This window comes from Augochlora pura, chromosome 11 (genome assembly GCF_028453695.1).
Source record: "Augochlora pura isolate Apur16 chromosome 11, APUR_v2.2.1, whole genome shotgun sequence".
Classification (NCBI taxonomy): domain Eukaryota; kingdom Metazoa; phylum Arthropoda; class Insecta; order Hymenoptera; family Halictidae; genus Augochlora; species Augochlora pura.
Window position 1 is genome coordinate 7,062,575 of NC_135782.1, and position 15,379 is coordinate 7,077,953.

At 41.9% G+C, this 15,379-nt stretch overlaps 1 protein-coding gene across 1 annotated transcript in view; it reads right to left on the reverse strand.

The window, feature by feature from the left end:
• Ph4alphaefb (prolyl 4-hydroxylase subunit alpha-1) overlaps window positions 1-15,379 on the reverse strand; it is a 375,522-nt gene that overhangs the window by 207,673 nt on the left and 152,470 nt on the right. Inside the window, exon 3 of the mRNA XM_078193790.1 lies at window positions 2,660-2,718. The gene's annotated coding sequence lies outside the window, so the exon portion shown is untranslated. The remainder of the gene's footprint in view (window positions 1-2,659; window positions 2,719-15,379) is intronic.

The window sequence follows — 15,379 nt, forward strand, 5'->3', positions numbered from 1 at the left end:
TTTCTTCCGCGATTTTTCTAAAGGGAAAAAGGAACCGGCGAGTCCTTCGGAAACTTGCTTGAAATTCTTTCGCGTGGGAAGTCGCCGAACTCTTGGCCGAGAGTTCCGTGCGGAAATTGGAAATGTTACGCGCGTCGCGGTAAACGAAGGAACGAGTTTATTTTATTCAGTCGATTTAATTTTGCTCGAACGAGTCGGCTCCTTTCATATTTTTACAAAAGTATGAAATATAATTTTATGAAATATAATAATAGTAATAATTAGACAAAGAATTCTATTAATTTATGATAAAAACGTATATGAGGAATTTAACAGTTGAAATTAATAGAGAAATAATTTAATTTATAGCTGTTTTCTAACTTTTGTACTTGACGCAGGATACTTTTATTAGGTTGGAAACTATGAAACGGGCGTTTCTGTTTAGTCTTCATTCAGCTGCGGCGCCCGTTTCATAGTTTCCAACCAAATATTTTTGATAAAGATACGCAATGTAATAGAAATAATGAAATAAAAATTAAAAGAATAAGATTGTAATATTCAAAGCAAACGTAAATTACACATCCTATTTTCTGCTGATAATATTATATAGTGACTTTTCCAATTTATTTCCGTTTTAAAATCGAATCATACGTGATCGCACTAGTCATTGATTACACCAGTTGTATACCAAGTATAGTACTGGCGTTTTCAGAGTAGCGATTTTAACCATCGCGTAGATCGTGAACCATCGAGCGGATAAAGAACCGGGTATAACTCGCACGATGAAGAAAAGGTGAATACCGAACGAGGATAGACGGCGTCGAAAGGTGAAATCGATCGCGTTCCGAGGTGATTTCGTCTTGTTGCCGTGGCGCGCGGACCTTCTAGTCGGACTGCCGCGTGCGAACTTTATAGCCACGCGTATAAATGGCGTGAAAAGCGGCGCCAGATTCACGGCCGAGATTGCTCAATTTATACGAAAACGTAGCTTCCCGCGTGTTCCACGAAATATCCACCTTTTCTGATCTACACGCAGCGCGATCATTTTTCACCGATAGATTCATTACTGAACGACGAATCTAATGGAAAATAATCGATTTTTATCAAAATGACAGAATACAGAGTTCATCAATTTATATTTTTGCTATTTTCGAATATGGAATTTTTTAAATTATACGAATAAAGAATTTTTTGAATTATTGGAATAAAGAATTATTTAAATTATTCGAATAGACTTATTTGAATTATTCGAATTATATTCTGAATAAAGAATTATTTAAATAAAGGGTTAATTGAGTAAGGAATCATTCGAATAAAATATCATTTGACTAAAGAGTCATTCATATAAAGAATCTCTGGAATAAAAAATTATACGAATAAAGAATCTCTGGAATAAAAAATCATTCGGACAAGGAATTAAACAAAAAAAAAATACTACCCTTTATTTTTGATTTGCTTTTCCATGCAGAATCGCCCGCCTTTCTGCTCTACCACCAATTTTGAGACAGCCTATATCTTCCAAGGATGTACCACAAAACGACCGAGTAAAACGATAAATAATTAAACGGAGAAAAACACTGTATACAACGTGAACAAAGTAGGTTCGTTAGCCGGGTTCGTTAGTTGGCTGGTTAAAGATTTGCACGGTATATTAAAATGCTTAACGAACCGTTAACAATCCTGCGTTCGCGTAATTTATTCGGTAGGTTAGCGCGACGCGCAAGGAAAACTCGATTTTCCGTAGAGATGTTCCGGCAATGCTGGCCCGGTGGTAAGTGGCGAACTTCTAAATCCAATAAATTTTCGCAGCCGGTATTATTCGGCGCGGACGGCGGTCGGGGACGCGGCCGCAAAACCGTCGGGCGTTAAAACGCCGAGCGATTTCGCGCACTCGATCATTCTTCGGGAACGCGCGTCGACGCGGCTCGGTGTCCTCTTTCCGGTCCATCGAAACCCAATAAAGGGAAAAGAGGAGAGTTCATCAGCGCGAGTGGAAAGTTCGTTACCGGGCGATAACCGTATACGAATCCGTGCTAAACACCGGTGCTATCCGTGCCACGGAACCGCTCCGAGAACGGTCCGAAAACGGTGCCGTGAGCCGGGTGCCCGGCGCGCAGAAATGAACAAACGATACGGTTACCGTCCACTAACGAGAGGATTTTCGCCGGCCGGTGGAAACAGTTGCCGACGCTCCCCGGAATTAACCGCGGTAATCGTCGTCACGGAGAGCATTTCCATAGCGCGTCGGAAGCCTGGACCCACCCCCGTGTCGCCGGGCGATCGTCCCACCGGAAGCGTTAAAGAACAAAATTTTAATGAAAACAGGGAGCCGTTCGAAACAATTTTTGGCCTGCGCCGAGTACACCGTACGCGTTTAACGAACCCGTAGAAATTCGCGTTGCGAGCATCCTCGAATGCGCGTCGAAGTATCCTCATTAAATTTCTGCAGCCGGCTTGCGGTCGCGTTCAATTTTTCTCCGCTTTCCGGACCGGTCGCGGAAAAGCGCTCGGGGGGGTCCGTTGCGCGTGCCCGCGCGCCGCTTTAAATTCGCAGCGGGGGCGGGATTCGTTAAACGAAATTTCTATCAAATTTCAATTGGCGCGAGCGAAGAACGATGGCTCGCAACGAGCCCCACGGGTTCCCGTATTTTTGACGAGTGCTCGAAGCGCGACATACCTGGGCGCTCCGTTCGTGCCGTGCGCGGCGACTCCTGCTGCGTGCGAAGAATCTCCGACCCTCTGTAAAACAGAAAAATCATCGCGTTATTAATTTCTCCGCTCGACGACGTTCGACGATTTAATGAACGTCGTGCGAGTAATTATTACAATCGAATTGTTTTCGTAAATTTTATTTCCCGCCCATCGACTTCGCGATGAAATAAAATTTTGTTTAATTGTACAGCAGAGCAGTCGAGCGCGACGGAGTTTAAATGAAACATTTGTCGTCCGGCGGATGATTATTTTACAGAGCCATAATTGCGTCTCGTTAAAAGCGAAATGATCTCGATTCTCGTTCCGGAAAAATTTGATTCGAAGCAATTAAAGAAATCACGCTGTGACGTTTCCGTCGCGTATATGCGTGTACCCGCGCGTTTGTGTACGTGCACGTGCTAGGTGGAATCGTGGCATTTTCATGCTCGATCGTCGTATTAGCTCGTTGAACAGCGAATGGCCGAGGGAACCGCGACGTTGAAGCGGCGAGGCTCGCAAGAAACGGGACTTAATTACTTCATCCTGCCGGTAAATTCAACGGTAACACAATTACGAATTCACCGCCACGGGATATATCTTTCTTCCCTCGAAAATTCTCTCGTTAGCCGCGCAGAGGGCCAACGGGTATGTATATACATACAAGTCGCTTTTGCTCGTTTTGCTCGGGCCGCGGATGTTGAATCTGTAGCCGGAGGGTCGTTATCCGGCCGTGGCCATCGGGGGCAACATTTATCCGAGGACTAACTGACTAATTTTATTAATCTCGAGCATCGAGCATCGCTCCAGAAAAAAGCCAGACCTGTTTCAGCCCTCTGTTCCCGGCCCCTCCGGTTCCCTAGTTGTTCTAGCCACTACTCCCCCTCTTCCTCTTTATTTCTCCCTTTTTCTCTGTCTTAAGGTCGAAGTTATACCTCCTATATCAGACAATCTTACGCGACTATTAACTTGCTAACGATGCTTCTTGATTTTGGATCAATTATTTTAAGCAGTCAGCTTTGTTTCTTTATTGAAATTATACTTTAACAGATTACAGTGAAATTAATACGAATTTAATAAATATGTAGGGTTGGTGGACATCAATTGTTTTGGTACTTCTAGTTTTTCCATTTTATGCATTATTCAAATCGATTTTATTTAAGAATTTGATTAATTTATTCGAAATATTATTCGAAGAATTTATTTGATGAATTGATTTGATATCGAAGTATTTATTTGAGGAATTTATTTGATAAATTTATTTGATATATGTATTATTCGAAGTATTTATTTAAAGAATTCTTTTTTGATGAATTGATTTGATATATTATTCGAAGTATTTGTTTGAGAAGTTTATTCGAAGTATTTATTCGAAAGATCAGTGGAATACAATTTTATTTACAATGTTGTTCGACTGAAATTTTATTCGAATAATCTCAAACTCTGTGATCCACCATTTACTGCATTTTTGATTTAGGAAAAATTAGGGTGCGAAATAAATAATTATTCTACCTCGTGTTTCGATAAAGAAATTATACATTAACAGACTAGGACAAGATTAATACTAATTTAATAAATGAGCGAGATATTATAATATTATTCACTACTTCTTCAATTTAAGGCAAATTGAGGTTCGAGAAACATTTATCAGCTTCGCATTTTAATGAAAGAACTGCACAGCAAAGGAACAAAAAATGGCTAAGATTAATATTAACGAAATAAATTGTTAAACGTCTGACTACAATAACTGTTATAAATTGTTCGTTAATAATTTCTAAGCTCTCGGTTTCGCCGAGTAATTTAGACGCGAACATTACGGAGCCAGCGAAGCTCGCGTTACAACTTCAATAGCGCAACCCGAGCTCGCGCTAATTCCGATATTATTAATTTAATTAATGCCTCACGGAAACCTTGAAGAACTCCGCGCGGCAACGCGGCGCAGACGCTCCTGCCCTGAAAGCCACTTTCCGTATTCGAGATAAAGCGATTCCCGTCCTCCATTGATTCTTCGTTAACGTATTTTTGAGCACGGTCTCTTATGCTGTCGAACTTATAAAACTTTGATCCACTAATGAACCGTAAAAGGGACATTGTAGTCGGCAATCCGAGAGCGCTGTGCTCAAATACTATACTAATTGCGAGCCTTGTGAAATCTGCTAATTGAATTCCTCGTCGTTCTTTAAACGCTCGACGTTACACCTGCCGAGACCCCCTTGATCTCTCTGATCCTTCTCGATCCGAGAAATTTTTGTTATTTTCTCTGTTCACGGTCACCGGTATTTTGTTTCATCATTTCTGCAATAATTTTCCAGATAAACTAAATTTTTCAGTAAGCAAACTTTGCATTGCGGCGAGACTTTAAATTCTTCTGTATGCTCTTAGGTCTTTTTTAATTATTTTTATGCGACTATATATTAAATTTATTCAATGTCATTTTTATAGATCTATATATTAAATTTAATCAATGTTATTTTCACACGATTATATATTAAATACAATTAACGCCATCTTTCAATTTAATTAAAAAGAGAAGTTCATTTAATCGAAATTACTCCGATACACTTTTACCAATGTGTTATTAACGTACAAATGGAATTTGTAACGAAGTTAATATTGCTTTGCGTACAGTTCATATTATTTTAAAAGAATTTATGCTGACATAAAAAGATTACATAAATCGATTATCAATTCGTGCTCACACAAAGCACGAAATAAATTACGAAAATACAAAATCGTGGAACGGATCCTTTGGCGAAATATAACGATGACATCGCATAATAAATCGTAAAATAAATTATGCCACAAACAATACCATAAGGTAAAGATAGACACTATATTAGACGTAATAAAAATTCGACACCTCTTATGCATCAACCTAACGAATCATAAATCGTACAAACTTAACCCCTTGCACTATAATAACGAGTCAGACTCGTGATACAGATTTCATACAGGGTCTAATAAATATTAATATTACTAATTTCCATAGTATTGAAATAAAAATCACTTCTCCTGTTATCAAAGTCTAGAAGCAGAAGTGCATAAAGATCAAAAAAGAAAGGAAAATTGTCTGGCGCTATTAAGGAAAATATTAAGAATAAATAAATGCTAATCAACGTAGCGTGAAAGGAATCGTAGTGCAAGGGGTTAAAATAACGAAGCGAAAGCTTCGACTCGATCTATCCGCGAAGATCGCCCGAAATAAACAAGCGCATAAACAAACCAAAATCAACAAGTAAACCGGCTTACCGCGTAACAGAGAATCCCATCGGCGCTAAACTATTGCACCGACATAATCAACCCCTGGAACGCGCGCGCGCGCGACCCCCTCAAAAACTCTCGAGCGAGCCCCCGGGGGCAGAACACGTTCGTTTCGGGCATCGCAGCGGCGGGCAACGCGCCTCGAACATAATACAAAACGCGGGCATTATGAAAACAAGAGGAGCTGCAGCATTCAACATTGCTGACCCAAATCGTGGAACCCGGAAGCTCATGAATAAACAAACAGCCTTTGTCCGCGTTCGCCCGGCGAGGTAGCAAACCGTGGACACTCGGTCGTTCAAAAATTAATTAAAGCCAAGAATCGAGCGTTCCGAACAATGAGGGAACGCGGCAACCAGGCATCGTCGAAGTGGCCCGCAGCCGTCGCCGTTGCCAGAGCGCATCGCGCCGCGGGTGTTTTCCATCCCGCGGCGGAGCCACTTTAATTTTCCACCCTTCCGCGAACGGAATCTTCTCGATTCTCACGGCCGGAGACAAAGGCGGCCGAAAAACGAAACAAAAGGCGACAGAGTGGATGGTGCCGGCTTTGGACGGTGCACCGTTTCTGGCCACCCCGGTTATTATTCATATTTACTTATTTGATGTTGGCTGCTGTTCTCGGCGATCATCGTGAACGAAGAAATTATTTTTGTTCTGGGCGATAAAGTGTTGTTGTAATTGGTATAGAACTCGTGGAATGTGTAGAATTGTGATGTAATAAAATATTGTATGTAGAATTATGATATAACTTAAACATAATCTTTAATGACCGATTTCATAATTTGTATTTCATAATTATTGGGGACATCAAGTTGTTTCCAATGGAAATTTTTGAATATATTTCTATACTCAGGTATACACTATTATCAAAATTATAAAGAATTTGAATAAATTCTATCTGTCATTTTTACAAGACAATTTCTGTTGGTCGCCTTGGACTTCGGCGGTGCTTAAAAAGATCTGTTAGAAGTGCAATTGTTGCATGAATATCAAAGTTCAATATCGTACATGTAAAATACACTAGACAGTATAAAATCGAAATATTACACGTCTATTTCGAATTACGTGAATAATAGTTCCAAAGGGTTGAACCTAGCACGTTTCTCATATGACAATGAGAATATTTGCGTTGAAAATTTATATAAATCCTTACCGTTATGGTCGGTACATCAGCTCTAAAAGACGGAACCGAGGGCGAAGCTCGCGAAGGGATGGAAAATGGTAAAAAATAAGATTGAGATAAAAATTGTAATTTTCCCGTGGAAATACGGCGAAGACAAAGGACGCCGTCACAATTAGCGAAAAAACGCGTGCAAGGAATGCCGGGCCGGGGGCGGTCTCGTCCTTCCGAAGAAAGACGGAGACGTCTCGGAAGGGTCGAGTTTCCTTTGGCGAGAACGCGAGGCGCGCGTGCACGCCAGCCCACGCTTTCTAGGATTACTCTCCCGGTCTCCTCCGGTTTCGACTTTGTCCGCCCCCCGGTTCCACCGTCTCCACCCCGTCGGCGCCACCCCGCCAACTTCGTCCGGGACTTTCGAACCCCTCCCGGTGAAACTTCCCTCTGTTTACCTTGACCGAACGTGATTGTTTGCTCTCGCGACTCCTTTACACTCGTGTCTCCGTATTTTTTCGAGACCTGTACACACACGCCCGGGACTCTCTCCCCGTGTCCTTTTTCGCGGCTGCCGGGGCGATAAGATTGGAAACAGAGAGGGTGGCTCATCCTCCCTTCCCCCACCTTCCCCCCGACGACCACCCTACACGTAGCTGTATACAGCGTGTCTGGGCTCGTGATTAGACTGCCGTGTTTGGCCGAGCACTCGTTTATGCCCGGGAATGCAGAGGAACGCGACGAAACCCGAAGTGAGATTTAATTTAATGTTTGACTAGATTGAATTTAAATTGTGCCCGATTGGACATCGATCAGCGCCGCCAGAATTACGCGATTCCGAATCGGCTTTTCGATCAGCTCCCGTGTAAACGTTGATGAAGCGCTGTTTATGTAAAGATGGATGTGCGTTATCATGTAAAAGGATGTCTGAAATGTATGATTATCGTTGATAGACTTCGAGTCTATTTTGTGATTTTTATGATAGAAAAATCTGTCGAGCAGATAATTTCGTAATTTATATACGCAAGGAGAATTTAAGCGATATAATATTCACGAATATCTAAGTATATCAGTATAATCAGGGTAAGTTCGTTAATCGTAACATTGCGATAAATGAGAATTTCGCAAATTAGCTGTAAAAATAATAATATCGTTAATAATGCCGAGAACAATATTTATTATAATTTAACAGAACAAATTAATATTAATACTGTGCTTCTAAATTAAATGCTCTTATATCGCGAGAAATCGCGGTAAATTAATCCAAGGATTTATAGAAGAATGGGGAAAAATATTACGAAATATCAAAGAAAAGAAAAATCAAAAACCAACAATTTAAAAGCCACAATTTCCACTAAAGAGTGTTATACTAGATATTAGGAACAGTAACGTAAATTTTGCATAACATCATTAATTTATAAGTGAGCGAAGATCTTTGCATTCAAGTTTCTCGCCATACTATAACAATTCATATAATTTTCAATTGCTCATAACAATTACAAACCTAAAAAACTGTCTTTTCATTTTCCACAAATATAGTTTTACTTCCACATTTTTCCTCGAAATGACGAGTGCATATTCTCCTACCTTCCCTCGCATATACACCGAGTACAGTATACGGGCGAACACTTACGCAACCGAGCGCGAGCGAATTGCCTCGGATGGGACCCATCTCGGAGGCGACAAAATCAATTTTGATGAATAAATAAGCAGTTCGTGTTTTATTTACAAACTTCATGTACTTGTTTTACATAATGTAAAACAGCGGGGCAACGAAATCCCCGAACAAACGCGTCCGCCAGTCGATTTATCCGGCTCTCCTTCGATCGAACCGATTCCGCTGGAAATTCGTCGCCGAGAGGGGGAGGGGGAGAGAGATAGAGAGAGAGAGAGGGAGAGAGAGAAACGCCGTGCAACTACCAGGCGTGAACGAAAGCGAAATAAAGTTCGTTAATTCGCCGCCCCCCCCCCCCCCCCCCCCCTCCCCGCCGCGACTGCGAAGCACCGGCCGTTAAGCACGGTAAACGCGTTCGCGATGCATCACGGTTGTGCATCGCCATCTCCGTTTCGGCTCGTACATCAGTCAAGACAGCGAAACGAATTTAACGCAACGCGGTGTACACGCTCGGCAATAAACAAACTAAGAATGACGCGGGACGCGACCCGCTTAATTTTACTGCCACCGATTCATTTCGACGATTTTCCCCTGCCGCTGCCGCCAGCCCCCCCTCCCCCCCCGCCCCCCTATCCCTTCCACCCTTCGGCATTTTTATTGTCGCGAATAAAACAGTATCGCGCGCGACGATTAATCGCGATTTCCCGTGTGCTCCGCGAAACTACCGATTTTTCTGCTGCTATTTTTTCGACGTTTTGATAAGTGCCCTTTTCTGTTCCGCGCGGCCCGGCATCCGGTCGCAAATATTTCTAGCCCCGAATATTTTCCGCGACTGCTCCCCCGGTTACCAAGCATTCGAGATCCTTTATTTACAGCGAACCGCGCGTCGATGGAGAGCCATTTTATCCGCGGAGAAATACCGCCGTTTGGTTAATGATACGAGACTCTGCGTATTACCGTCGAATGAGCGGGGAAGCTGAGGATACGAGGATGCTGAGTGCAACCGGAAGAGAAGAGATTCGGAAGAGAAAAGGGAGTGAGAATCTTTTATTTAACGGCTGGTTTTTGGAGAAAATTTCGGTGGAAAATTCGCCAGGTTTTCGAGGAATGTACTCCGTCTCTCGTAATTGTAAAAACCATTTCAAAATATTTTATACGTAGGAGTTTAAAGCTATTTATTGATGTCTTTTTGTTTTTACGTAAAATTAAAAGGTATTATTGTGTTACATATATCTGAAGTTTAAAATGGAATTAATAGAATTGTATTTCTTATTTAATTTTGCGTATTAGGTATTATTGTTCGTTTGATGAAAATTAATTCTGATTAGCACGACACCTATGTATAGTATACTTAATGCAACAGCAAAGGGTTAATACAATAACGAGTGAAGAATGCAACGAATGAAATAGTATCAAGAAATAATTTATCCTTTTACAAGAGTGGTTTGCAAAATAACAGTTGTCTTATTTTTTACTATAAAATCATTCCCTTCCCGATTATACCACCCCTTACCGATCACCCTATATTTTTAGTCAACTCTATTATACACACTTTATACATTACTATACATTTTATATAAATTCCATAATTATATTTTCAATGTATATTTTATTGAATTTATTAAATATCCTGCTGCTTTAATTTTCAAAAAATGAAAGGTCCTCGTTCATTCCCCACTAAACGACCGTATCAATGCTTGAACCTGAACGTTTTTCTACGGGTGAACGAACAAAAGCATTCCCTAAATGACTTAAAAGAATCTTCAAACGCGGACGCGGCAGTTTCGGCGGCCACATTTTCCGCGAACCCAATTTGCCGGCGGAGACTTCCCGACCCGACGAATTCCCAACAAAAGAATTCTTCGCGGTTCGAAGTTAATACAGGCCCGCGAACGAAGAAAAAAGGTAGGGGGAAATCTGCTTAGCAGTGTCGCCAACTTCTTGCCGAGGCGCGGGGCTGCAAGATTAATGTCGGGGTCCCGGGGAAATAAAATAAATCAGTTTAATTTGTCGACATCCCTTCCGCGTGGCCGCGTGCCGTTCGCACGCGGCCCCCACCCCTCCCCTCCCTTCCCTCCGTCCGCACCCCGGATCAGCGACGAGCCTTTTTCCAGCGACCCTCGGCCCGCGAACGCGAACCATTTTCCCTCCGCGTGTCCGATCTTTTTTTTTTCGCGTTTACAGGCCGCGCACGTGTCGGCGCGTGTGTTTATCGGACAATGCGAAAGAACAATGCCGCCCCCGCCGCGCGTGCTACCGCGGGGAGCCGAAGTCACGGGGATGTGCCGCGATTCGAGCGGGTTCTCACCTGTTCCGCTGGGGGCATTCGGAACGCGTTGCTCGGACACCGCAACCCTTTTTCGACTGTTTTCGCAGACCTTTGTTTAATTGTTTCGAGGCACGAGGTTGAATTTGCGGGTGAAAGACAAAGGTTTTAACTGTGGGATCTAAAGTCTTGTTTCGCAAATTTTTAATGACAATGTGCAATTTTTAAATGCAGTTCTTTTTGCGGAGAAAAGCGATTTGTAAAATTAAAGTTTCGTGCTTGAAGAACAATGAATATCTTCAATTTTATGCTAATGATAATCTTTATTTAGTTGTACAATTTTTCACGATAGGTATAGTTAACTTTAAGTAAACTTTGTATTTCATAAAAATATTTATCAAACGTTTCATGTGATAAATATATAAGGTTTTATATACGATCGATAAAATGATTGGAAAATACTGAATCACTATTTTACGATTACGAAGCGTTGCAATAACAATTTGGAAAAAACACGTTCTATTAATTACGAGCAATTTGTATACAGAATCTGTTCGTGAAACAATTACCGAACATCGACGTACAAATTCCAATTAATTAAAATAATAAACGAATGGAATTTCTGTGCACTTCTTATTGCGAAACATTTTTATTTCGCTGAAAAATCCGCGATCTAATTATCAATTGTAGATCGTTAGGACATCGATTAACAAACACACGTTGCAGATTGATTGACCGCGTCCGTAAATACTCCAACGAGTTTATTGGTTAATATGTTTTTAATAAAACGTCGATTAACAATTTCTGAATAAAATGTCGATTAACCATTTCTGAATAAAATGTCGATTAACCATTTCTGAATAAAATCTCGATTAACCATTTCTGAATAAAATCTCGATTAACCATTTCTGAATAAAATGTCGATTACCCATCTCTGAAATAAAATGTCGATTAACCACCTCCGAATAAAATGCTGACTTTTCTCTATCGTCGAAGCGAATTCGCGTTCGAACAATAAAAATCGTAACCCGCAGCGAACGAAGCAAAATTAAAAATACCGCAGCTCCGTAGCATCCTCTGTGCACGCGCGTCCGAGCCATCCGGGAAACTCAAATTTCGTTGCAGAAAATGGAATGCGGGTTCAACAACAGTTGTTCAAAGATTAACAGGAGCCGGTGCAACTTTGAAATGCGCCGGGCAGGAAGGTAATACCGGAGAACAACGAGTTAAATAATAATCACCTTTGCGGAGAGAGATAGAGAAAGAGGGAGAGAGTGAATCAAAGAGAGAGAGAGAGAGAGAAAAAAGAGACAGAGTGAAAGAGGGAGAGAAAGGGGGAGGAAGGGTGGAGAACCGGCCACGGACGACGGAACGCGGGATCATCTGGCGGAAAAACCGGCCGAAAATCCCCCTGATCCTAACCGAGACCGCAAAAAAAAGCTTCGCACCTCTTCCGTGCCAACATTTCCGCGTGAACCGGTATCGCGGAATCGCATCCCGAAAAAAGCATACAACCGGCCGAGTCAACAACAAAATTCCGCTCGCATTAAGCCCAGGGCGACTGGGAAGCCGCGAGCACACGAGCCGGCTCGGGCGGAGGCACGCAATACGCGCGCGGATATATTCGCCGTTCGCACGCGCGGTTACACGGTAGATGCGCGCCGGGATAGAAGCAGGAAATGTTGGCCGCGCGGAGGCGTTCGCGGTGCGGGGTTGCAAATTAAAATTGAATAATTCAACGCCGCTGAAACCGACAATTACAACGAAAGGAAACAAAGACGACAAAGGCGCGACGGTAACGAATGCTTGAAAAACACGCTGTTCCAACGTTAAGGGTGGTGGAAGGTAAACTATAGGGCGGACTGGGGGTTGGATAATGGGGGAGAGGAGGAAGACGCGGTTTATTCGACGCGTAAGCATTTAATCACACTTATGCGCCGGCCATGCTACCGTTTATGGTCATCGCTGCGATTCATTGATCGCGTTCGAGGCTATTTTGGCGTTATTATAGTAAGGTTAGGATCATAGTTTAATGGCCCATTGAGTTCGCCTCTGACCAGCTATTACGGAATAATAAACATACGTATCGATATTAGAAAGAATCGGTAATACTTCAACTATTTACAATAAAAATTATGTTTTTGAAATCTATATCACAATACTGTAAAAATAAATGCTTGGATAAAGGAGCTTCTACAGTATTTGAATATACTCGAGATGCTAAAACAACGGAACGAAGTATAAATCAACTATCTTCTTAGGTTTCGCGTCGCAAGCGCCACTGGACTTTTTAATAAACTCCGAATCAGATTTATTCAATAGATGGTAAAATATAACCAACACTAAATATTAAAAGTGGAACAGCTTCTCGAGACGTAACGCCTGAAAAATGTAATTCCGTACACGATGAACGTGTTTATAGCCGACTGCGCGGCCGAGCAAACGACCGCCGCGCCGCGCATCCCTTAGCCACCCACCCCCTTGGCCACCCTTATTTTCGAGCTCGTACATCAGGTCGAACCGTCCCCTTTTTCTACATTTGCAGCGTCAGGTACACACGTGTACCTACGTGCCATCCCGTTGAATATGCAATGAGAACGCGCGGCCCGGCTGGGGAACGCCGCGTTTTTCACCCGCAACTCGCATACACCCCCCTCGTCCGCTCCCGCTGCACCCCAGACGCACTTTTTCTCTCCCCTGGTTCCGCCACCGCTCCCTCCCCCCTCTCTTCTCTCGGTCTGTTCCGGAAAAATCTTTCGGGGGAAGGTGATTCACCGGGATTGCCCGCCGAGACGGGATCAACCGGCTTGATCCGCTCCGGCTGCGACCCCCCCCTGTTGCGACCGTGGCGGCTGCGAGCCGAATTAATGAGCTGCCCCGCTGGCCAGGACCGCCGCGCTCTTTAACTTTTATTAAAGGGGTGATCCCGTATCATTCTCGCGCGATGGCTTTCCGATCGATTTAATCTTTAGCCGTTCTGTAGTTTCTCCGCGGTGTTCCGATTATTCTCTTTTTCTGCGGATGGAATGCGGAAGGATTGGGACGACGAAGTTTACAAAGGAAGGAAGTTTGATAAGACTGATCATGATCGAAGTATGGTGATCGAATAAGCGACAGTGATAATGGTCGTTTGACGAGGATGACGTTAAGCTGTGAGGAAATGGAAATATTTTTGGAGTATCAAGTTACATGTCATTAAGGATGATGGTTAGTTGAGTGATTGAATAGATAAGTTTGTAATCAGATAAGTTAATGGGTATATTTATAGTTAAATAAGGTAATAGATAAATTTCTAATTAAATAAGGTATTAAATAAGTTCGTAATCAGATAAGTTAACGAGTAAGCTTATAATTAAGTAAATTAGTAGATAAATTTCTAATGAGGTAAGGTATTAAATAAGTTCGTAATCAGATAAGTTAATCGATAAGCTTATAATTAAATAAATTAATAGACAAATTTCTAACTGAATAAGTTATTAAATAAGTTTGTAATTACATAATTTGGGTAAGTTAAATATCAAGAAGCTACCTTGAAATTACAACAATAATATCATGGCGTTTTAACGTGAACATCTACCGAAAATCAACTGTGAAAATTCTCACGAACTACAACTAATTTAATTAACGAAACAGACACTGAAAAACGAAAATTTGTCACGGCTGATGCTATTTTAACTCTTTTGCTTCACAGATACATCCTCGTTAAATTCAGTTTGCCGAGAAACGTGCGGCGAACAAAGGGCGAAACGTGAACAACAAAGGATGAAAAACGAATTCTTGGAAACTGGACAAAAATTAATTATCACCCCACCCTACGCGACTGAAAAGCACTGAAAAGGATATAGACGCGCAAGATATATTTTTCTTCAGTCGTCGGAGAATTACATAAAGTAGAACGCAGGGTTCAGTCGTTTCCTAACAAGCTGCAAACAATCTCTTAAAACATTGCATCTTTCCGGCAACTTTTTATGCATACGACGTAATGCATAAAAATATACGACGAAATATAACCTCGAGGGAGATCGGCATTGAATATACCGAGCAATAGAATTCACTGTGCGCGTTGTTTAAACGCACGAAAGCCAATTTATTTATATCCTTTCAGTTTCTATTAAAACTGTAGGTAAATAATAATGTATATAACAAATAATAATGTAATTTATTCAATTAATTCCCATGAAAGTGAATTTATAATTTTCATAATTGCAAAATGAGGAACATTTGACTGCGATAGATTCAGTGTCCGAGTTGCTTGAAATAAAAAGAGAATAATCGCACTCGGAACGGTTCCAATCATTAGTCCGAATCATTATAGAAGGTAATGGCAACGGCGGAGGTTTAACGAGGGAAATGCGTGCATGATTTACTAGCAGATTGCGTTGGAGAAAAGCTACGCCGGAGATTGAGATTGAAACACACCGCCGGCGAACTCGGGGTCGCAGCATCCCGGCGTTTAAGA